The sequence below is a fragment of the Trachypithecus francoisi genome, unplaced genomic scaffold (genome assembly GCF_009764315.1).
Source record: "Trachypithecus francoisi isolate TF-2019V2 unplaced genomic scaffold, Tfra_2.0 Lachesis_group9, whole genome shotgun sequence".
Taxonomy (NCBI): domain Eukaryota; kingdom Metazoa; phylum Chordata; class Mammalia; order Primates; family Cercopithecidae; genus Trachypithecus; species Trachypithecus francoisi.
In genome coordinates this window covers 22,084,464-22,109,822 of record NW_022681474.1, presented here as the reverse complement: position 1 = coordinate 22,109,822, position 25,359 = coordinate 22,084,464, and the positions used below count along the sequence as shown (strand labels likewise).

The 25,359-nt window shown below is 34.9% G+C and overlaps 1 long non-coding RNA gene across 6 annotated transcripts in view; it reads left to right on the top strand.

Annotated features, from left to right (window-relative positions):
* The first annotated feature begins 2,156 nt into the window (after positions 1 to 2,156).
* LOC117082590 overlaps positions 2,157 to 25,359 on the top strand; it is a 47,662-nt gene continuing 24,459 nt past the window's right edge. The window contains exons 1-2 of one of the 6 annotated variants that reach the window (XR_004436693.1): positions 2,157 to 2,584; positions 6,161 to 6,446. This is a non-coding gene — a long non-coding RNA (uncharacterized LOC117082590). The remainder of the gene's footprint in view (positions 2,585 to 6,160; positions 6,447 to 25,359) is intronic. The other 5 variants (XR_004436690.1, XR_004436696.1, XR_004436695.1 and 2 more) reach the window with 5 other exon arrangements.

Here is a 25,359-nt window from a genome sequence, read left to right as displayed (position 1 = left end):
TAGATGCAATTGAAGCACTGCCTAGAGGCCAATTTATTGCAGTAAATGCCAATCACATAAAGTAAGAAAATATCTTAAATCAATGACCTAATCTTCTACCTTTTGATGCTGGAAAAGGAAGTGCAAACTAAACATAAAGCAAGCAGAATGGAGAATATAATGAATATTAGAAAATAAATTAACGAATTAGTGGATAGGAAAATAGTAAGAGCAAACTCAGTGAAACCAAAAGCTGATTCTTTAAAAAGAATAACAAAATTGGCAAGTCTTTAGCTAGATTTACCACAGAAAAGAGAGAGGACTCAAGTCACTTGAATCAGAAATTTAAAAAGGAACATTACTATGGACCCTATAGGAATAAACAAGATTTTAAATGAACGCCATATACAATTGTATGCCAGCAAATCAGGCAGCTTAGAAAAAATGGACTAATTTCTGGAAACGTATAAATGACTAAAACTGACTCCAGACAAAAACAGACCATCTGACTAGACCTATGATAAGCGGCTAGACTGAAGGAGAAATAATAATAATAAACTACCCACAAAGAAAAGGCCAGGGCTAGAGGCTTCACCACTAAATCTTACCAAATATTACATTTAAAGAATAACTGAAACCAATTATTTATAAACCCTTTCCAAAAAAATGGAAGAGAAGGGAATACTTCCCAATTCTTCTTATGAGACTTCTATTACCTTGATACCAAAATTAGACAAAGATATCATAAGAAAAGTACAGCTTCATATATCTTATAAATACAGGCACAAATTTCCTTAACCAAGAAAACATAAGAATAAAATAAATCTTTATGATCTTGCATTTGGCAATGGATTCTTAGGCATGATACCAAAAACATGAACAACAAAACAAAAAATAGATAAATTAGACTCCAACAAAGTTAAGAAAAACAAAAAAACTTTTGCGCTTCCAAGGACACCATCTAAAAAGTGAAAAGACAACCCTCAGAATGGCAGAAAATATTTGCAAATCACATATCTGATAAAGGACTTCCATCCAGACTATATAAAAACTCTTCCAATTCAAAAATTAAAAAAAAAATTTTTTTAATGGACAAAGGATCTGAATAGACACTTTTGTAAGGAAGGCATACAAATGCCTAATAAACACATGAAAAGATTCTTGATATAATTAGTCATCAGGAAAATGCAAATAAATATCACAAGTTACCACTTCCTAACCACTAGGATGTCTAGAATCCTAAGTCTGATACTATCAAGTGTTGGTGAAAATGCAGATAAATGAGAGCCTTCATACACTACTGGTAAGAATGTATGATCATGCAACTGCTTTGGAAAACAGTGTAGCAGTTGCTCAAATAATTAAATATGGTGTTAAAAAATAACTCAGCAATTCCACTGCTAGATTTCACCCCAGATAAATAAAAACATATGTCTACATAGAAACTTGTATACGGATATTTATAGAAACACTACTTGGAACAGCCAAAAGGTGGGAACAAACTAAATGTGCATCAAGTGATGAACAGATAAACCAAAAGGTTGTATAGCAATACAATGAAATACTACTCAGCCATAAAAAAGGAACATAGTACTGATATGTTCCACAACACAAATGAACCACAAAAATAGCATGCTAAGTGCTAGAAGCCAGTCACAACATACCACCTATTATACAATTGTATTTATATGAAACTCCAAAACAAGGATATTTGTAGAGACAAAGTAGATTGGTAGTTGCCTTGGGCTGGGGTGACAGCTTGGGTGAGGATGAGAGCTTGAAAACTATGAGGTTTTTGAGATGAAAAAATGTTCTAACATTGACTATAGTGATGGTTGTACAGAAATCTGTGAATATGTTAAAAACCATTGAATAATTATACACTTTAAATAGGTGAATTGGTATGGTATGTGAATTGTATCTCAATAAAGTTTTGGGTTTTTTTGTTTTGTTTTGTTTGGAGACAGAGTTTCGCTCACTGCAACCTCCACCTCCTGGGTTCAAGCGATTCTCCTGCCTCAGCCTCCAGAGTAGCAGGGATTATAGGCGCCTGCCACTGCGCCCCGCTAATTTTTGTATTTTTAGTAGAGACGGGGTTTCACTATGTTGCTAGGCTGGTCTGGAACTCCTGACCTCAGGTGATCTGCCCACCTCGGCCTCCCAAAATGGTGAGATTACAGGCATAAGCCACCCGGCCCATAAAGCCAATAAATTTGCTTTAAAAAAGAAGAAATCAGGCAAAACTTGAACAACTTTTAAAAGGCCAAGCATGAGTTAACATGTGAGCTGGTAGAAGGTGGAAGCCTCAGGCAAAAGTTGCATTCACAATTACTTTTCCATAGGCTTCTGTCAGGTGCTCACAAAAACGTCTGGAGGCAGAGCAAGAAACTGGAGATTTCCCTTTGACAGCAACCAGGGTAATTGGCTGCTGGTGGGGGACAAGCTTGGAGTACTACCACTTCGATGGTCTCTGCCGCAATGTAGAAGGCTTAACTCACTGGAACAGGGGCGGCAATTCAGCTCTTTGTCCACACACCAGGAGCTCAGCTGAACATCCATGTCCTCTGGGAAAGAGTAGAAATGAAATCCATCTGCCTGTAGAAGGGTAGGTAAACCTCTTGTATCTCAGGACACAGACAAAGGTTTATTGCTGCTTGGGAAGTGGGGTCAAAGGGAATGTACTGGTTTGCGAAGGTTGTCATAACAAACTACTGCAGACTGGGTGGCTTAAATAACAGAAATTTATGTTTTCAGAGTTCTAGAGGAAGTCCAAGATCAATCGGCAGCTTTGATTTTCTCTGAGGTCTGTCTCCTTAGCCTGAAAACAGCCACCTTGTGTGTTCTCACATGGCCACATCTGCCCAGGTGCACATCCCTGGGGTCTCTATGAGTCCAAATTTCATTTCCTTATAAGGGTACCTGTCAGATTGCATTAAGGCCCATCCTAACAACCTCATTTTAAGTTAATGGACTCTTTAAAGGCTCTGTCTCCAAATACAGCAGCATTCTGAAGTACTGAGGGTTAGGGCTTTGACATACTAATTTTGAGTAAGACAAAATTCAGTTCTTAACAGGACAGAAACTGTAACTCCCAATCCTTAGAAAGACCAGAAAATTGTCTTGCCTGGGATCCTAAATCAATACCCAGAAGAGATCTATTAATGCTGGGTTAGAGACAGAGAACTCTCTCCTCCTTAAGACCAATGCCACAGTGAGGACACCCGGGAGTGCTGAAGTACCATCCCTGAGGGCCAGTCACGCACACAGGCCAGAAGGAGACCCACCCCCGAGGGCCAAGAAGGAGACCACAGAACTCCCTCCATTGCTGCTCCCACCCTAAATCTAGCACCTTGTGGGGATAGAAAGTGAAGTGAGACTCAGTTTTTTAGCTTAGACATGCAGGTGTTGCTGAACATAAGGGTGGAGCGTGAGCACAGAATAAAACCTCTAGTGCCTTAGTCTGTACTCAAAGTTCAAAATAACAATATCCAACTGCTAGAAGGTTTGAAGTCTGTGGTAAACTAAAGAGTATGAGAACAGAAACAAAGATGTAAGCTTCTGATTAAAATATCTCAAACCCATGCACTAAAATCATGACTAAAGAAGAGGTATATGCTCGTTTGTACACATAAATACTATTTACTTCAGTCTCTGCTGTTCTGTGTATGATATCTAGCATTCAATAAAAATCAACCAGGGCCAGGTGGTATGGTGGCATGCACCTGTAATCCAAGCACAGCACTTTGGGAGGCTGAGGTGGGAGGATCGCTTGAGCCCAGGAGTTGGAGGCTGCAGCAAACCATCATTGTGCCACTGTACTCCTGTCTGGATGACAGAATGAGACCTAGTCTCTTAGAATAAATAAATAAATAAAGCTATTTATCAGACAGTAAAAAAAAAAAAAAAAAAAAAAAACAAGGAAAATAATACATCATGAGGAGAAAGTAATCAAAAGGTCCAGTTTTGAAGTGATCGAGATGTTGACATTGTCTGATAGAGAATTTTACATAAGTATAATTCACAAGAAGCTTGTGGAAAAGTAAACACATATGAGAAGAAGGGGAATTTCAGCAGACAAGAAGAAATCATTTCTAAAAAGTACAATGAAGACATTAAAAATAAAATGTAGGATATCAGAGGTGAAAAAGTCCTGCACTGGGCTCATCAGCTGGCTAAATGTAGCTGAGACAATAATAAATACACTTGAACATGGGTCAGTAAAAATGATCCAGACTGAAGCACAAAGATAAAAACTGTAAAAACAAACCCAAAACAGACTGAGCTCCCAGGAGCTTCAGCCCAGTATCAAATGGTCTAACATATATGAAATTGGAGTCCCAAAAGAAGAAGAAGACAGAGAATGGAACAGAATAAACATATGCAGAGAAAACAGCCAGACATTTTTTCTTTGTTTTTTTTTTTTTTTCTAGACACTAGAAAAGGCAAGAATTGTTTTTTGAAATTTTTCAAAATTAATGGAAAAAATATAAGCCACAGATCTATGAAGCTCAAAAGAGCCCTAAGCAGGCTAAATTTCTGAAAACACACCTATACACATCATGATCAATCAGCTAAAAACGAATTAAAAACAGAACAATATAGAAAGCAACCAGAAAAAAATATAAATATTACAGAGAGAAACAAAGATAATAATTTCATTAGACTTCTTAGAAACTCTATAACTCCTCCAAAAATTAGTGATATCTTTAAAGTAATGCAAGAAATCTTTCAGCATGACTTTTACACTAAGCAAAAAAAATCTTTAAAAAGTTAATATGAAATTAAAAGTTGATTAGCAAATAAAGGTTTAGAGGATTTGTTGGCATTAGCCCTTTGCTTATTAGGGAAGTTCTTTATTCTTTAGACAGAGGAATATGACATCAGATTGAAAATTAGAAACTATTCAAAGAAATAGTGTGCCTGGAAGGGTAAAAATAATGGTAAAATATAAAAGATGTTTTTCCATGTTTTGAATTGCTTTAAAAGATAATAATGTAGAAATAGTAACAATGCATTGTGGAGTTTTGACATATACAGATGCAAAAGTATACAAAAAACAGCACATAAGAAAAGAGGGAGAAGATAGAAAAATACTGTTGTAAGGCCCTTACGCTCTACATAAAATGACATTTGAAAGTTTACTGTGATAAGTTACTGATGTATAGCATAAACATCTACATCAATCCCTTAAAAATAATATAACATTTTACCTATAGTGGAGTACAAGAAATCCTTAAAATAAAAGTATAACAGTTGTTTAAATCAATCTTGATAATAATGAGTGATCTGCTGCTCTCATAAAATCTTCGCTATCAGTTAAAAATGTAAATATGTTTCAGTGTAAGTCTTTAATTCTAAAATCTTTTTACATGCTATAGTCTTTCTGCAAATTCAAACACAAAATAAGATTAGCTGGGCATGGTGGTCATGCCTGTAGTCTCAGCTACTTAGTAGACTGATGCAGGAGGATCACTGGAGCCCAGCACAGGAGTAAGTCCAGCCTGGGAAACATAGCAAGAGGCTGTCTCAAAACAAACAAACAAACAAAAACACTCACACGAATAAAAATCCCCTAAGATTTACATAGTAAAGGATCTTGTGGAACAAGTCAACAATATTTTGTTAGCAAGTAATAAGATGAATTCTTCTCCTTTCCTCTCATCATGGTAGAAAAAATAATGAACTTGCATTATAAAATCACTTTCCAAGGCATTCTATTTCTAAATATGCCACTGCAAATATGTAGACAGTGTACAAACCTTCAGCAAAAGAGGAATTTTATTTGTGGAGCTTTTAATGGGAAGAAAGGACACTGTTTATTTGGTCCTAATGCGTTTTTACTCCACTTTAATTCATACTGATATTTTAGATCCAAAAGACATCAAGACAATATAATATTTATCTTTTTAGTTCCCATCAAACACATTTAGTTCCAATAAAACATAAAAGTTGAGCTTTTAATTGTAATATCAGCTTTGATAATTTTTCAACTTCCAAATTATAGTTATTGCTGTGATATGATTCATAGACACCCATCAAACACTGGCTCCTTTCTTGCACTAATTGATCTAGATTCATTCTGATCTTTGGCTTGGTAGTGGTTTTATGCTCTGCATGGAAATAAACACTGGCCAGACTGGTTTTCAGAGATCTTTTTCCATCATTCTTTCTTTCCTTTCAGTTCTGCCTCTAGATGCTGCAGTAGATCAAAGCAGCTTAAAAACAGCAATGTGCTCATTGTCTTTTGAGTCATGGTATGATAGAGAGTGACGAAGAAGAACAAGAGTATTTGGAACAGCTACAATAGTATCTATTATGCATCAATCATAGAAGGACGAGCTGAACTGTGAAGAATTGATATGTGCCTATTGTAGAAGCTTTTTCTGTAACGTCAGAAAGAAAAAATCATTTGGAACTAGGATTTCTGGGGAGAAGACAGCCTCTGTTGGACGAGCATTTTCAGTGTGGTAGGTGGTTCTGCAATTAATGTAAGACACATCAAATGAGCAATTCAATTTCAAAGAATTGGTTTTAATTACTTTGGCAACACTAAATGACCAAGCATTGAAATGTATAATACCAAGCACTGGTTGGCAGTCTTTTGAATCAGAAAGAGTCTATTTTCATATTTGTGTCTTGCAAGCATCTTCAGTGTGGAAAAATGCAAATGTTTCGGCAAACTACAAATGGGCATCTGCCAAATAGGTATCAGGAGAAAAAAATTCTAGTGCTCTCAAAAATTTTAAAATTTGCTTTCAGAAATTTCTAGATCACAGAAATCCTGTTTGGCACATACATAATTTGTCTTGTCTCTTATATGTAGGGCACAGGCGACTCTGCATTGTTTTCCTCTGTTACCATTTACAATTTTAAATAAAAGTGTTCCCTACTTTATTCCATTTAATTATATGATACAATATCTCTGAATCTGATATACTCCATCAAATGTTCTTCAAGAAGTGAAATTCCAAGGTCCTTTTCTAATCAAAATTTTCTAGAGGAATTTATTTTGTAGAAAAATGTACAAATTTAAGAAAAACTGGTGGATTTTTGTAGTTTTCTGAAGCTACCAAAAAATACTTTTTCTAATAGGCACATTATTAGAATGAAAACTGACCGATTTTAGCGACTTGAAAGGTGACTAAAAAGAAAAAAATGTCTCATACGAGAAGTTGATCTTAACTTACAGATTAAGGAATCTGTAAGTTCCTTACTATTTTTTACATGTAAGGGAAAGATCTGCCCTCAGACTCTCACGTGGGATTCTTCCCAAGAAACAGAGCTCCCAGGACCCAAGAACTGTGCAGGCACAGAGAGGGCGACCTAAGAATTTCCTACCAGGGACGCTGAGACACTTGGCTTGTCTGGGCAGGTGCGGAGAAGTGATGTCTTTCCATTATGGCCACAATTAGACTGGAGTAGACTAAAGAGGGTAGCAAAAGAAAGGACTTAAGCCTCAATTTCATGATTTGACACAGACCAGAACCAATCTCTCTCTGTCTCTGTCTCTCGCATGCGTGCTACCCATATATACACACACATAGACATATATCTCTATTTCTATTTCTATCTATATTGTCCTTGAAAAGGCTACACTTTTATCAGCACTTTGTTCTACCATCACTACAAAGTTCTCTGTTAAACTGCACATTTTCTGGACTAAAGGAGTTTTCCTTTTGCAGCCTGTAATGTGTACAGACATGGGATAGAATTATATATGGGTTTGAATGTGTTACTTATATACCTGGACAGAATTAATGTCATTTAAATGAATACATTTCCTTCTTTCTTTAGCTGAGAAATCATTACTAATTTTCAGGCACACTGACATAAATTATTATCATTTTTGATATTAATGTGATTATAGTGTCGAGTTCTATCACAAGCCTGCTTTAATTTGACATTAAATATCCTCTACTTCTTGAAATTTGTTTCCATGAGCAGATTAATAATGAATAGTATTGTGACATGTATTTTAATGTGTTTCAAGATTTGTACAGTTCAGTACTTTACCCATTTGCATCGGCAGCAAAAGTAAGGTCCTATAAATTGATTTGTGAGGAATAACATATCACCTCCTCAGAATGTCTCACCATAGAATGTTTATAAGGAAAGTCAAAGTAAAGTGGAATTGTGCTTATTGGAGTCTACCAGACCAAATTAATGCAAAATTTACCAAGTAAATATTTATTGTGATCTTTCATGATTTATTTTAAAAGCAATTTTAATAACTTTGCTAATTCAGTGATAACCTTTCATGAGTTTTATTTTTAAGGTATTTTTATCATTCTGCTCTTACAGTCTGTTCTCAAAGCATGTAATGCCTTCTGTATTAGTCAGGGGTATTCTAGAGGGACAGAACTAGTAGTATATATGTATATATGAAAGGGTATTTATTAAGGAGAATTAGCTCACATGATCACAAGGTAAAGTCTCACAATAGGCCGTCTGCAAGTTGAGGAGCAGGGAAGTTGTGGGTCAGTACAAGTTCCAAAACTTCAAAAGTAGGAAAGCCAACAGTGCAGGCTTCAGTCTGTGGCCAAAGGCCTGAGGGCCCCTGGCAAACCACTGGTTCAAGAGTCCAAAAGCTGAAGAACTTGGGTCTAATGTTTGAGGGCAGGAAGTACCTAGCACAGGAGAAAGACGAAGACTCAACAAGTCTCCCTCATTCCACTTTCCTCTGCCTGCTTTATTCTAGCCATGCTGGCAGCTGATAAGATGGTGCCCACCCAGATTGAGGGTGGCTCTGCCTCTCCCAGTCCAATGACTCAAAAGATAATCTCCTTTGGCAACACCCTCACAGACATATCCAGGAACAATACCTTGCATCCTTCAATCCAATCGACACTCAATATTAACCATCACGCCTTCTGAAAATCTATCAATATAATATTTCTGGCTGGGCATGGTAGCTCATGCCTATAATCCCAGCACTTTGGGAAGCTGAGGCTGGAGAATCACTTGAGCTCAGGAGTTTGAGACCAGTCTGGACAATGTAGTGAGATGTTGTCTCTACAAAACAGTGTTAAAAATAGCTGGGTGTGGTGGCATATGCCAGAAGTCCCAGCCTCTTGGGAAACTGAGATGGGAGGATCACTTGAGCCTAGGAGGTTAAGGCTGCACTAGGAGTGATCGTGCCACTGCAGTTCAGCCTGGGTGAAAGAGTGAAATCATCTCAAAAAAAAAAGAAAAAAAAAATCAAAATACTTTTTTTGTTACTTTAATAATTTTTTTTCTGAAAAACTTATCTTTTGAATGATTATGATTAATCCTGAATAACAGGCAATATGCAGAAGTATCTATAAAGAAGACATGGAAGAATTATTGGAAACCTGAAGGGATACATTTCCTAACACATTCCTTGTCTGCATTCTTATTCTGTTATATTCTTAGCCAATTCATAATATATTTCCCACACATATTATCTATGCACTAATAATGGCAAAAATGGCAGGTTCTTATAACAGTACTATTATGTACTGAATGTTTGTGTACACACAAAATTCAAATGTTGAGGCCCTAACCTCAATGTGATGTTATTTGATATGAGGCCTTTCGGAGATTAAGATTAAATGAGGTCACGAAGGCCGAATCCTCATGATAGGATTAGTGCACTTATAAGAAGAGAAATCAGGCCGGGCACAGTGGCTCATCTGTAATCCCAGCACTTTGGGAGGCCAAGGTGGGTGGATCATCTGAGGTCGGGAGTTTGAGACCAGCCTTGTCAATATGATGAAACCCTATCTCTACTAAAAATACAAAAATTAGCTGGGTGTGGTAGTGCATGTCTGTGATCCTAGCTACTTGGGAGGCTGGGGTAGGAGAATCTCTGGAACCTGGGGGGCAGAGGTTGCAGTGAGCTGAGATTGTGCCACTGCACTCCAGCCTGGGCAACAGAGCAAGACTCCATCAGGAAGAAAAGAAAGAAAGAAAGAAAGAAAGAAAGAGAGAAAGAGGGAGAGAGAGAGAGAAAGAGAGAAAGAAGAAAGAAGAAAGAAAGAAAGAAAGAAAGAAAGAAGGAAGGAAGAAGGAAAGAAAGGAGGAAAGAAAAGAAAGAAAGAGAAGAAAAGAAAGAAAGAAAGGAAGGAAGGAAGGAAGGAAGGAAGGAAGAAGGAAAGAAAGGAGGAAAGAAAGGAGGAAAGAAAGGAAGGAAGAAAGGAAGGAAGAAAGCAAGGAAGAAGGAAGGAAGGAAGGAAAGAAAGAAAAAAAGAAAGAAAGAAAAAAAGAAAGAAAGAAAGAAAGAAAGAAAGAAAGAAAGAAAGAAAGAAAGAAAGAAAGAAAGAAAGAAAAAGAAAAAGAAGAGACACCAGCAAGGTTGCTTGAGTGTACACAAAAAAGAGGTCATATAAGGACAAATGGAGATTGTAGCCACCTCCAAGACAGGAGGCCTCAGAAAGAAACTTGCCTTGTTGGCCCCTTGATTTTGGACTTCCCAGCCTCGAGAAGTTTGAGAAATAAATGTCTGCTTTTTAAGCAACCCAGTTGAGGATACATTGTTATAGCAGCCAGAACTAAGAAAAGCACCAACTTATGTTGCTTAAGTTGGTATTCTTTGGTTGTTTAGTAACAGAAACTAACCTTAATATCTTAAGCAAGCAAAAAAGACACACTGGAAGGATACCAGGGAGCTCTCAGAATTAAAGAAAAAAGCAAAACAACCAGAATCCATGAAGAATATGATGTAGGTTTGCTTTGTGTATCGCTGTATCAGAAGTAAGGTCATCATATTTCCAGGCATTTCTCTCAAGTGCTTCAGCCCTGTTCACTTCATAACCATGTTCCATTCTATGTCTTTGTTTAAGATGCAAATTCCCATTAGAGAGAACTTCATTGACCTACCTGGGATTGGTGACATTTATTTCATAATTTTTATATCAATTTCTATAAGTAACATCTGTCAAAATTATATTTTCTTTGCTGTATTACAGTTTTTTGACATAATAATGCAGGTATCACAATTGAAAAAGGAGAACAATGGTACAGAATTGTTTAAATTGCATGTAAATATCCTTCTTCTTCTTCTTTTTTTTTTTTTTTTTTGGAGACAGAGTCTCACCCTGTTCCCCAGGCTGGAGTGTAATGGCACAATCTGGGTTCACTACAACCTCCACCTCCTGGGTTCAAGTGATTCTCATGCTTCAGCCTCCCAAATAGCTGGGACTACAGGTGAGTACCAACATGCCCAGCTAATTTTTGTATTTTTAGTAGAGACTGGGTTTCACCATGTTGGCCAGGCTGGTCTTGAACTACTGGCCTCAAGTGATCCACCCACCTCGGCCTCCCAAAGTGCTGGGATAATAGGCATGAGCCACCGTGCCTGGCCAAATCACATGTACATTTTTCTAGACAATCTGAAATAATTTCCTTTGAAATAATCTTTGCTTTGTGATTTCTGAATGTCTGCTACAGTTGTTGCTCCATGTTTTCTGTTATCTGTTGCCTCAATTTTTTATTGACATTTCCCTAGAAAATCATTAATTTTATCTAGGTTTTCAAATTGATTAGCCTTCACTAGTACGAAGTACTTTTTATAGTTTCAAAATCTGGCCAATATTTGTAAAGCTTTTCCTTATCTCACTCCTCTTCTTGATTTTCATATTTTCTTTATTTTATTGGACTGGTTGGTAGCTTCTCTCTTTTATTACTGTTGAAGTGCATGGGTCTCATAATCAGTTTTAATATATGCCTGTGTGTTATAATTTGTCAAATTTCCCATTTGATCTTTTTTAGTCAGTTTTTAATGTAGTCCATAGGCTTTTTTCTTTTGCCATTTTTAATTGAATTAAATACATAATTAAATTATCCTTATATTTACTGGCAAAATAAGCAAAGTGACAAATCTTCATGTGCATGCATCTTTGGTGACAGCTCATAAAAAGATAACTCTTTGTCACCAATCCCCAAATACATTACACAATCAAACCGTTATTTTATCTCTTCTTATTAACAGTTGTCTCTGAGACGTATTTTAATTTTCCGTCAGGTAAATTAAGTTTCGGTTTGGTTTTTACTTAGGCCATAATGATTTCCATTGCTTTTTGAAAAGAGAACATAATCAATTCAGGTTATGTTAATTTATTGATTTTTTAAAAGATTCTTTTAATGATCAATTTTTATGAATATTTCATGGAGCTTGGAAAGATATGTTTTTGATAGGGTGTAGATTTTCATGTATTTCTGGACTACCCTTATTATTTATACCTTATACACTTAAGTTTATGATGTATTTGATTTGCTAATGACAGGGATAATTATGTTTAAACCTCTCCCTAGTATTGTTTTCTACTCAGAGGATTTTTTTCTTTATATATTTAAATATTATGTGATTTGGTAAAGAAGGTTCGTGGTAGTTATGCTATCATTACTGATCATATTCTTTATAAGCATAATAAAAGCTCACAGGAACACTTAATGATATTTCCTTGGCCTCAGTTTTTTCAAATATTAATTTTCCTAATCAGAATTTGATTTGGCTGACATTAAAAAAAATGACTTAGTTGACCACTCTACTTTCAACTTCACTTTACATTAGGTGTATGTTTTGTATACAGTAAGTGTTTTTTGTGTTTTTAACCAATAAATATTCTTTTTGCTTTTACTAAAATATCTATGGTATTTATAAATTTTATTATTTTCTTTACTGTCATTTTTAAGAGTTGAACTAAATCATGTGTAAAGATCTAAATGAAAGTATAAAAATTAGGTCTCACCAAATACAGAATATCAAGAAAGATATTGAAATTATAAAAAAGAACTAAACTGCAATTATGCAGATGAAAAATACAGTAACTGAAATTTTAAAAAGATTACTAGAGGGTTTCAAAATCAGATTCCAACATGCAGAAGAAAGAAGCAGTATATTTAAAGATCATACAATTCTCTAGTATGAGAAACAGAAAGAGAAATAAATGAAGGAAAATGAATAGACTTCAGAGATCTGTGGGAACTATGAAGTACACCAACAACCACTTATGTGAGGCCCAGAAGAAAGAGGAAAAGTAAAAAGGCCAGAAAGTAAAAAGGCCAAAATTTCTCAAATTTGATTTTAAAAAACTATACACATCCAAGAATCTCAAGAAAACCTCTTAGAAGAAAACAGTATAATCTTCTTGACCTTGCAATTGGCAAGAGTTTCTTAGATATAACATCTAACACACAACCAAGGGCAAAACATAAAGAAATCATACATCATAAAAATAAAAACAAATTGTACATCAAAGGACACGATTAAGGAAGCGAAAAGGCAACCCACAGAATGGTAGAAAGTGTTTGCAAATCATCTATCTGATAAGGGTCTAGTATCCACAATATATAAAGAACACTTATAACTCAACCATTTAAAAATAAGTCCATGAAAAATGGCCAAAGTATTTGAGTAGACAGTTTGTTTTTTGAGCTCCCAGCTAAACTGAGGTTCTAGTACTAGAGAAGCCAGCAACTGAACCCTAACAGAATACAAAGAAGCTAGATGTGGGTGTTTACTTTGTGCTATTCATGGGATACTTCTTTTAGCTGGCAGGTGACCTGAAGCCTTGTTGTCCAACCTGTAACTAGGAGGTTGGTTGTCTCTCACATGGGAAACCTGTTTATACTGGCAGATGCTCTTGTGGCTCTTCTGCAATGTGTACAGTTTATGCTTCTCTGACGAAGGCTCTGGTGCTAGGAACCTGACCTTGTGTTCTCTTCTGGTGTTCCAGGGAAAGCTCAACCTGGAGCAACGCTTGGTCCTTTAGGTGGAAGGCACAAATTTAATACACCACCACAATAGGGAACAAGTTCAAAGGTTTTTACTTACAGATCCAGGTCAAGGAGGGCGCAATGAGTCAGAAGGGTGGTCCTTAATCCCTGTATCATGTAGGCAGGAATGAAGAGTCAGGCAGAGAGTGAGCTCATGAGAGTATATATAATGAAATCGGGCGTGGGTCATTTTAAGTTTGTGGACAAATGCTTGAATAGTGCATTCAAAGGAAGTGGCAGGGAATCCCAGTTTCCTAGACAGAAAAGGCATCCCTAAGTTCTCCTCTCTGGCCACCAGCTTGAGTAATTTGGGTGTGGTCTAGACTGGACACTGTGTCAAGGGTAAATGAGTGCTGCTTCTGGTGTGAGAAAGTTAAACTTGTATTGAAAATGGATACAGGTGCAACATAAAAATTTAAGAATTCATTACACAGTTCTCCAAAGAAGATATACAAATGGCTAACAAGCACATGAAGAGATTCCCAACATTATTAATCATTAGAGAAATCCAACTTAAAACCACAAAATACAACTTTATCACCACTAGGGTGGCTATGATTAAAAAAAAATACAGATATTAACAAATCTTTGTGAGAATATGGAGAAACTGGAACCCTCATGCATTGCTGGTAAGGATGTAAATGATGCAATCAGTGTGGAAAATAGTATGGTGATATCTGAAGAAGTTAAAAAATATAACCCAGTAATTTTACTCCTTGATATATATACAAGATAATTGAAACTGAAACTATTTGCTCACACAAAAACTTATACATGAATGCACACAGCAGACCTATTCATAATAGCTGAAAAGTGGAAATAATCCAGTTTATCAAAAACTGATGAATGTACAAATAAAATGTGACATATCTATACCATATAAATATATACATATATCTATATATTATTCAACAATAAATAGCATTAAAGTACTAGAACATCCTGTAACACTGATAATCTTGAAAACATTAGCTAAGTGAAAGAAGCCAGACATAAAAATTTCCATATAAATTCCCTTTTTTTCCTGTGAATTCTGCAGAGAGGTAGATAATTTCATCTATATTAAGTATTTAGAATAGAGATATCTACAAAGACAGAAAGTGGATTAGCAATTGTCAGGTAATGTGGGAAAGGGAGAATTGGGAATAAGGGCTCACAGATATGGAATTTGTTTCTGAGGTAATAGAAACAGTTTCTGGGATTAGACTGTGGTAATAGAAGCATGAGATGAGAATATATATAAAAATCACTGAATTTTATAATTTATATGGGGCAATAAGGCTACTGCTTTTTGTGGGTTCTTGGATGATGATTCATTTAGGCAGAACCCTGTTAATGGGGGTAAACCTCCTAGGGATAGTAGATTTAGTGGAATTATAGGTGTCAACCATGCTAATTTGTTTCAGGCATGAGATAGTGACAGGGTTGTGGTGCTTATACTCAGGTTGAACGCTAGAAATGTGGTTGTTGTTAAAGTAAATAATCAGGTTTAGGGTGGTAATATTTGTGTTATAAATTACTACTGCTATTTTTCAACCTATGTGAGTGATTGAGGAGTAGGCCAGGATTTTATACAGTTGTGTTTTGTTAAGTCCCGCTCAACTGCCCACTATAACAGGATTCTGATAGATAGAAGAATGTTCATGTTTGTTGATGGGAAAATTTGAAACATACTCGAGATAGGGGCTAGTTTTTGTCATGTCAGGAGAAGTATACCAGACATTAGAGAGATTCCTTGGGTTACCTCTGGGACTCAGAAGTGAAAAGGGGCTATTCCTAGTTTTATTACTAGGGCCACTATTATTAAGGATGAGAATTGATTGATAGTGGTTAGAATTGTTCATTGTTTGGAAGCCAGGTTATTGGGAGGGATGCCTATCATGAGAATTGTAGATGTGCTTGCTTGTGTAAGGAAATATTTAGTGGCTGCCTCTGTAGAGCAGGGATTTATTTTTTTAATTAAGATTGGAGTAAGGCTAGTTTGTTTATTTCTAGGCCTGTTCAGGTGAGAAATCAGTGTGAGCCTAGCATTGTGATAAGAGTTCCTGTGAAAATAGTAAGGGAAATACTAAGTTGAGCTAAGGGATTAATTAGTGTGGGAAGGGTGTAACCATTTGCAGGGTATGGGCCCCATAGCTTATTTAGCTGACCTTGCTCTAGGACGTGGTGTAATAGGTAGCATGGAGAATTTTGGATTCTCAGGGGTAGGTTCAATTCCTATAGAATGTAGGAATTCTTTCAAAGTATTTCAAATCCTAGAATAAGAGGATTTTAACCTCTATGGTTTACTCTATCAAAGTAATTCTTTATCAGACATATTTCCTATGTTTGGGGTGGGATGCTGGAAACGAAGATAGGCACTAAGATATATCATATGCAAAAATGCTAGTGTAAGTGGTAAGTTCGTTAAGACGGCAGAGCCCAGCAATTGCATAAAACCTAAAACTTAATAATCAGAAGTTCAACTCCTCTTCTTAACAATATGCCTATAATTAACCTTCTCCTTATCCCCACTCTTATTGTTATAGCGTTCCTTACACTCATCAAACGAAAAATCTTAGGCTATATACAACTACACAAAGCACCCAACATTGTAGGTCCCTATGGGCTGCTTCAACCATTCATTGACACAATAAAACTTTTCACCAAAGAACCTTTATGGCCCTCAATATCTACTATTACCCTTTATTTTATTTTTTTTATTTTTTATTTTTTTTGAGACGGAGTCTCACTCTGTCGCCCAGGATGGAGTGCAGTGGCCAGATCTCAGCTCACTGCAAGCTCCGCCTCCCGTATTACCCTTTATATTATTGCTCCAACCCTAGCCCTTTCTATCGCTCTCCTCTTACGAAGTCCCCTCCCTATGGAGGTTGAATTATGCTCCGAGGTTACCCCAACAAAATTTTTTAATGCAGGGATAGTAGGCTAGGGCCTCTAGGCTTGTTCGAGTTTTTATTTGCCTTAATGAATTAAACCTCCATGCGGTCTTCTTATTTATTCATATCTGCCTCTTCACAGATAGGTCAATTTCACCGATTAAAAGTAAGAGACAGCTGAATCCTTGTGTGGTCATTCATATAAGTCCTTATTTAGGGAACAAGTGATTGTGCTACCTTTGCACAGTCAGGATACCGCGGCCATTGAACATATGTCACTGGGCAGGCAGTGCCTTTAATATTGGTAATGCTAGAGGTGGTTTTTGGTAAACAGGCGGTGTAAGATTTGCTGAATTCCTTTTACTTTTTGTAATCTTTCCTTAGAGTATGGCTGTGTTGGGTTAACAGTGTAAATAATAGGGTGCTTATTATATCATTTATTAATATTAGGCTGTTAACTATCAGTGAGTTATTCCTGTCTGATGTAAGCTTATGCAATGGAGAATATCTTCATGTTACTTGTATAATAGGCTAAATGGTAAATGTTACAGTATATGAATTATCTCAACTTAAAAAAATCAAAATACATAGTTTCATGAATTATCACATAAATCATGCTTATGTAATAGCCTCTATTAAAAAGTAGGTCAAAAAGTTAAAAAGTAGGTCAAAAAGTAGGTCATTGTCAAGATCTCCTTTTCATATGTTCTTTCATAACTTCACCACCTAGACTTGCACACCTAAACACTATATTCCTAATACATATGTTTTTGCATCTACCCTCTTTCCTGAACATTGTGTTTGTGAGATTCGACACTGTTGCAAGTACTGTAGTTTGTTCATTCTATTGTTCTATTACTATGCGACACTTTACTTAATGTATTATACACATACACACACACACAATTGACAGATACTTGGATTTTTTCCTGTTTATATAATGTGGTAATCATTATTCTTATATATGTATCTCAATCCATATATGTATGCAATTTTGTGTACTGGTTGCACATTTCATTGGAGATACATATATATAAAATTCCTGGATTCACATATGTATGGAATTCCTGAAGCGGGTGAACGGTGGGTTATGAGGTAGCCATATGCTCAGCTTTAGAAGATAATGACACATTTACACGCTTAGCAGCAGGTATGAAAGTCTAGTTGCTTCATTTCCTAGGTATTGTCAACAGTTTGTTGGCAGTATCCTTGGTATTTGACAGTTGTCTTAGTCAACTTGAGTTACTGTAACAAAACACCATAGTCTGGTGGCTTAGACAACAGAAACATATTTCTCACAGTTATGGAAGCTGGAATGTCTGAGATCAACGTGCTGACAGGGTAGGTTTCATTTTGAAAACTCCTCTTGGCTTTAGGCAGCTGCCATCTCATTGTGTGTTTACATGATCTATTTTTTTTTTTTTTTCACATGCATGGCATAATGGAGAGCAAGACAGAGAAACAGAGAGAGACAGAGAAAGAGAGAGAAAGACAGAGGCAGGCAGAAAGAGAAAGAGAGAAAGAGACAGAGAGGGACACAGAGAGAGGTTTCTCTGGGTGTCTCTCATGAGGTCACTAATCCCATCATGGTGGTCCAACTCTCATGACCTCAGCTAACATTAGTTACCTCACAAACATCCTATTTCCAAATGTTATCACACTGAGGGTTAGGACTTAACATATGAATCTGGGGAGACATAGTCTATAACACTAACATTTAGTATTGTCAGTCTTCTTAAATTTTAGCCATTCAGATTGGCAAGTAGTAGCATGTATGAACCTAGTATCTAGTGCTATCTAGTTGTACATTTAATTTGGATTTGCCAGATAATTTACAAGGTTGGGATGTATTCATATGATTATTTGCTCATTTTGTTTTGTGAATTTCATGTTCAAGTATCTTGCTATTTTTTCTGTTGCTTTTTTCTTATGGATTTAGAGTTAAAAAAATATATATATATGTTCTGGTCAGGTATGGTGGGTCATGCCTGTAATCCCGGCACTTTGAGAGGCCAAGGCGGGAGAATCACTTGAGACCATGAGTTTGAGACCAGCCTGAACTACATGCTGAAGTACTATCTCTTCAAAAAAATAAAATAAAAAAAATTAAAAGCACACACGGTAGTCCCAGCTACTCCGGAGGCTGAGGCAGGAGGATTGCTTAAGTCCAGGAGATTGAGGCTGCAGTAAGCCATGACTGCACCACTGCACTCAAGCCTGGGTGACAAAGTAATAAAAATATATTCTTTGTATATGTATTTTACTAGTTTTATGTAATTCACTGTTTTTCATCTCTTAATGGCATCTTTCGTTGAACAGAAGTGTCTAAATGTAATATATCCAATTTATTAATCTTTTCTATTATGGTTAATTTTGTGCTCATTTAAGAAGTCTTCCTCTTATGGAGATGATAATCATACTTTTGTATATATTATATTCTGGATCATTCTAGGAGGTTTACTGTTATGTTTTTCACATTTAGATGGACAGATGCTCCTCCACTTATGATGGGGTTATATCCTGATAAACACATTGCAAATTGAAAATATCATAAGCCAAAAATGCATTCAACACATCTAACTTACCGAACTTCCTAGCTTGGCCTAGTCTACCCTAGACATGCTCAGAACACTTACATTAGCCTACAGATGGACAAAATCATGTAACACAAAGCTCATTTTATAATAAATTATTGAATATTTCCTGTAATTTATTGATTACCATACAGAAAGTAAAAAACAATGGTTGTGTGGGTACTCAAAGTACAGTTTCTACTGAACATTCCTTTCACAGTATTTTAAAGTCAAAAATCCTAAATGGAACCATCATAAATTGGGGAACATTTGTTCAATAAAACCCACCTGGAATTGATGTTCACCTAAAGTAGGTGGGGGACGTCAGGTTTCACTAATTTTTCTGCATGGAAACAAAGCTTTAGTCTGTCACTGAAAATGCCCTTTCTGCACTATTTTGCAGTTCCCCATTTGTTGGAAATCAGGTACCCCTCTATGTGGGTGTCTGTTTCTGGGATCTCTATCTTTATAGATAGAAAATATCACAATGTGAAAATTATTCTAACTTTATATATGATCTTCAATAAAGAATTCCTCACACTACATTCTTCAACATTTTTTGGCTAATTTTAGGTCACTGCATTTCCATATAGATTTTAGAATCAGTTCCTCAGGTCTTTAATATCTGGCAGAAATTTGGTAAGAATTTAATTGAATCTTTACAGATCAATTTGAAAAAAATACATGGTGTATGTCTCTATTTACATGTCCTCTTTAATATCTCTCATTAAAATTTTTAAGTTATATGTGTCTTTTGTAAAATTTATTCTAATGTATTTATTTTTAACTTATGATTTTACTTATTTTACATTTGTTTCAGGATCTATAGAAATTCAATTAAACATTATATATTAATTGTATAACAAACCTACTAAAGTCAATAATTAATTAACCTTGAGATTGTTCTAAATTTTCTATGTAACCAATCATACTATCTGTAAATAATTACAGTATTTTTTTCCTTCTCAGTTCTTATACCTTATATTTCTTTTTCATGTCTTATTTTCTCACTAAGACACCCAGTAAACAGTTAAAATATTTTGAAAGAAGTGTCAATAGCGGGTATACTTGGCTTATTCCTCACGTTAAAGTGAAAGTTTTCAACATTTTACCATTAAATGTAGCTGTGAGTTTTTTTGCAGATGCCTTTTATCATATTAATAATGTTAACTTCCCTTAATTTCCTAGTTTTCTAAAAATTTTTATTATGAACAGATGTATTTTACCAAATCTTTTCTCCGCACTTATTATAATTATCATATACTTTTTTCTCATTCTGCTGATGTGTTGAGTTACACTGAGGTTTTAAGTTAAACCAAATTTGCATTCATGGAGTAAATACAAAAACAGTAATATATATATTTGGTTATTCACATATATCGTATATTTATATTATATATAACATATATTTAGAACTTCATATATTACATAATATATAATATATGCACACACTTAATGTTTCACATTCGTGTTTATATGTAACATTGGCCTAAAATTTTTCTTTCTTACAATGTCTTTGTCAGGGTTTGTATCAAAACTATGCTGTGCTCATGACATGTATTGGGAAGTATTACATCTTTTCCTATTCTTTGAAAGTACTTGTATAAGTTGGTCAGTTCTTAAATGTAATTAATTTAAATGTAATTAAATTAAATTAATTAAATGTGATTAATTCTTAAAAGGTGCTAGTGAAACTTATGAACTTAGAGTTTGTTGAAGGAAGATTATTTAACATGAATCAATTACTTTGCTATAGGACTACTTAGCTCTTCTATTCTTATGCTTGTTTTAGAAAACTTGCATTTTCAGAAATTTAGTTCCACTGAATTTTGATTATTTTTATCATAAAGCTTTTTAATAAACAACATTTTAATTATCCTTTTAGTGTTTGTAAGATCTGGGGTGATTATATCATTTTTATTTCTGACATTGGCTATTTGTACATTGTGTTTTTTCTCTGATTTTTAAGTGTTTATTATTAATTTTATAATTTGTTTTTACCAAAGGTTTATAAATTTTTGTTTCATCAAGGATTTATCACTCTTTTCATAAAACCAACTTTTAATTTTGTTTACCGACTTCATTTTATATGTGTTTCTAGTTTATTAATTTCTTAATTTGTATACTTGAAAAAACTCCAGTACTGATGAGAGAATAATTATGAGGCTGGCATCTAGAAGGTAGATGTCCTAGGAGGATAGATGGGTAATGGCCACATTATATACATTGTTTGTTATTCAGCTGTCATCTCACTTCCTCACTGCCTTCTCTTACTTCTTTCACTATAAAAATTCTTCACAAAGATTTGTTGAACAAATTAACAGCAAGGCAAGTTTTGTCACAGTGACTAAATATTTAACCATTAGTTTATGGTTATTAATATATTAAATATTTACTTAATATTTTCAGTAAGAATCTGGATTAGAAAACTAGATTTGTCATTACTGATCTATTAGGATGGCATTTCTTTTATTGGCCCTAAATTATATTATCCTAATTTACTGAGCATATTTCTCAGTAACAAAACTCTGGACAGATATTATGAAGTTCCAAGGAAGTTACCTTTAAAAAAGCCAGATCAGGCCTAAATAAATAAGCAAAAATTTTTAAAATTAGGAAAACAAAAGGCTCTTTATTATTGCTTCTCCATTCTAGAGAAGAAAACATGCTTTTTAGAGCACTTTACTTTCTCAGAATGTTTAATGACATGTATCACTGTGGATTTTTAAGTAGGTCCTAAAATATTATAATCATTTATTTTTTGTTCATACATACTCAAATTGATTCACAGATACAGAGTTCTTTAATTCAAGATATAGCTTGTACTTAGTTTCATTAAAATTTCATAAGTGGATGCTTGTAGAAAGTGGTGCCTTTCCACTTGTAATTAATTATTTAAAGAGTAGGTTCTTGAGTTTGATGATTATTTTCTTTAGGTACTAACCCTTGCATTGGTTTTCTAGACATATTAGCAATGAAATGCAAAGTATTTTGCAAGTTGACACAAAGAAAAGCAGAATAACATTAAGAATCGCAAAGCTGTCATTGGTTTGACATTGAAAATATACACTTGACGTTTGATTTTTTTTAAAAGGCCATTAGGGAAAAAAAAAAGTCCAGTCTTTTTATATTTCATGATGAATTTTCCCTGGTTTTTATTTATAAGAATGAAATTTAAGACTACTTATTGCAAAAAACATTCCCCTGGATATAGTAATTGGTTTATCTAAATGCATACCCTTAAAAGCCAAACACAATGCAGTTAGTATTTCAAGGAGAATGTGAATCTTCAGTTCTTAGTGTGATAAATATGAAAAATGATTGAAAATCAAGAAGCTAAAAAGGGAAAAGCAAATTCTTACGTAGTTTTTTCAATGTTCCATCTAAATATAAAAAGGAATATTCAAAGATGATGCGGGTATAACAGAATGACATAACACATTTATATTGTGAGAAAACATTATTAAAATCAACTTCATCACATAGGTTTGCTAGTTTGCTTTCAGCTCAATATCCTTTGTATTATTTTAATTTATTATCATGTGAAAATGGGCTGTATCTGGTTAAAATACACATACTGGGAAATAATCTGAGCACCAATTAGATTAATAAAGATTACTGTACTATTTATAGTACATTATTTCAACCTTGTTCGAAGCCAATGCTCACCAAAATAACTTATTGGGATGATGGCAGTGTTCTCTGGTTGTCAAATATAGTAGCTAATGGCACATTTAGCTACTGAGCACTTGGAATGTAGCTAGTGCATCTGAGGAACTACATTTTAGGTTTAATTTTATTGACATATGGACTCTAATTAAACTAAAGAACTTCTGCACAGCAAAAGAAGCTATCAACAGAGTAAACAACCTGCAAATGGAAAAAATTTTTATAAATTATGCATCTGACAAAGGTCTAATATCCAGAATCTATAAGGAACTTAAACAAATTTACAAGAGAAAAACAAACAGTCCCATTAAAATGTAGGCGAAGGACAAGAACAGACTCTTCTCAAAAGAAGATATACATGCAGCCAACAAGCATATGAAAAATATGAAAAAAAAAGCTTAACATTACTGATCATTAGAGAGATGCAAATCAAAACCACAGTAAGATACCACCTCACAACAATCAGAATGGCTATTATCAAAAAGTAAAAAAATAACTGGCAAGATGATGAGGTTGCAGCAAAAAAGGAATGCTTATACACTCTTCACGGAGTGTAAATTATTTCAACCATTGTGGAAAGCAGTGTGGTGATTCCTCAAAGAACTAAAAACAGAACAACAATCTGATCCAGAAATACCATTATGAGGGATATACCCAAAGGAATATAAATTGTTATATCATGAAGGCACACGCACACATATGTTCACTGCAGCACTTTTCACAATAGCAGAGACACAGAACCAACCTAAAGGCCTACTAATGGTAGACTGGATAAAGAAAATGTGGTACATATACACCATGGAATAGTATGCAGCCCTAAAAAAGAATGAGATCATGTCCTTTGCAGGAACATGGGTGGAGCTAGAAGCCATCAACCTTAGCAAACTAACATGGGAACAGAAAACAGAATATGCTTAAGGGTATGCATATTATCACTTATAAGTGGGGGTTAAATGATGAGAACACATAGAGGGGAACAACAGACACTGGGGCCTAACAAAGGGTAGAGGGTAGGGGGAGGGAGAGGATCAAGAAAAATAACTAATGGGTACTAGGCTTAATACCTGGGTGACAAAATAATCTGTACGACAAACTCCCATGACACAAGTTTACTACATAATAACCCTGCACATGTACCCCCAAACATAAAAGTTTAAATATATATATATTTTATTAATTTAAATTTCAAATTAAATAGCCACATGTGGCTAGTAACTACAATAGTATACAGTATATTATTTATATTTACATGAGTTAAAATACATAAAATACTTAGAACAGTATTTGACAGATAATTCATACTTGTGTTTCTTGTTGTTATTGTTACATGATTTTATGCTTAAAGTATGTTTTGGAAAATAGGTTATATAATTGTGGACGCTGTGCACTGCTGGTTTTCCCTTCTTCCACCTTTGCCTATTTTTACAATCACAATGGTGCAAATTTGGACTTATGCCAAAAATTTTTCCAAAGAAACATGATGCAAAGAAAACTAAATTCTTCATTTCTGAATCTCCTGTCAAATAAAGAAAACTGAACATGGGCACTGAACCTATTTTACATATTGGATAAGAAAAATCAGTTTTATTTTTTGGTTTCAAAGAATTGCAATCTGTATTTATAACACCTTATTAACTACTTGCTTTAAGCAATTTAGGGTGCATATAACTTGCACCTGAAGAAAAATTTAAATACCCTTAAGAGTACTCTCCTTTGGGTGTATACCCAGTAATGGGATTGCTGGGTCAAATGGTATTTCTGGTTCTAGATCTTTGAGGAATTGTCACACTGTCTTCCACAATGGTTGAACTAATTTACACTCCCACCAACAGGGTAAAAGCGTTCCCATTTCTCCACATCCTCTCCAGCATCTGTTGCTTCCTGGCTTTTTAATGATCACCATTCCAACTGACCTGAGATGGTATCTCATTGTGGTTTTAATTTGTATTTCTCTAATGACCAGTGGTGATGAACTTTTCTTCATATGTTTGTTGGCCACATAAATGTCTTCTTTTGAGAAGTGTCTATTCATATCCTTCATCCACTTTTTGATGGGGTTGTTTTTTTCTTGTAAAACTTGTTTAAGTTCCTTGTAGATTCTGGATATTAGCCCCTTGTCAAATGGATAGATTGCAAAAATGTTCTCCCATTCTGTAGGTTGTCTGTTCACTCTGATGATAGTTTCTTTTGCTGTGCAAAAGGTCTTTAGTTTAATTAGATTCCATTTGTCAATTACAGCTTTTGTTGCCAATGCTTTTGGTGTTTTAGTCATGAAGTCTTTGCCCATGCCTACATCCTGAATGGTATTGCCTAGGTTTTCTTCTAGGGATTTTATGGTTGTAGGTCTAACATTGAAGTCTTTAATCCATCTTGAGTTAATTTTTGTATAAGGTATTTAAGGAAGGGGTCCACTTTCAGTTTTCTGCCTATGGCTAGCCCATTTTCCCAACACCATTTATTAAATAGGGAATCCGTTCCATATTGCTTGTTTTTGTCAGGTTTGTCAAAGATCAGACGGTTGTAGA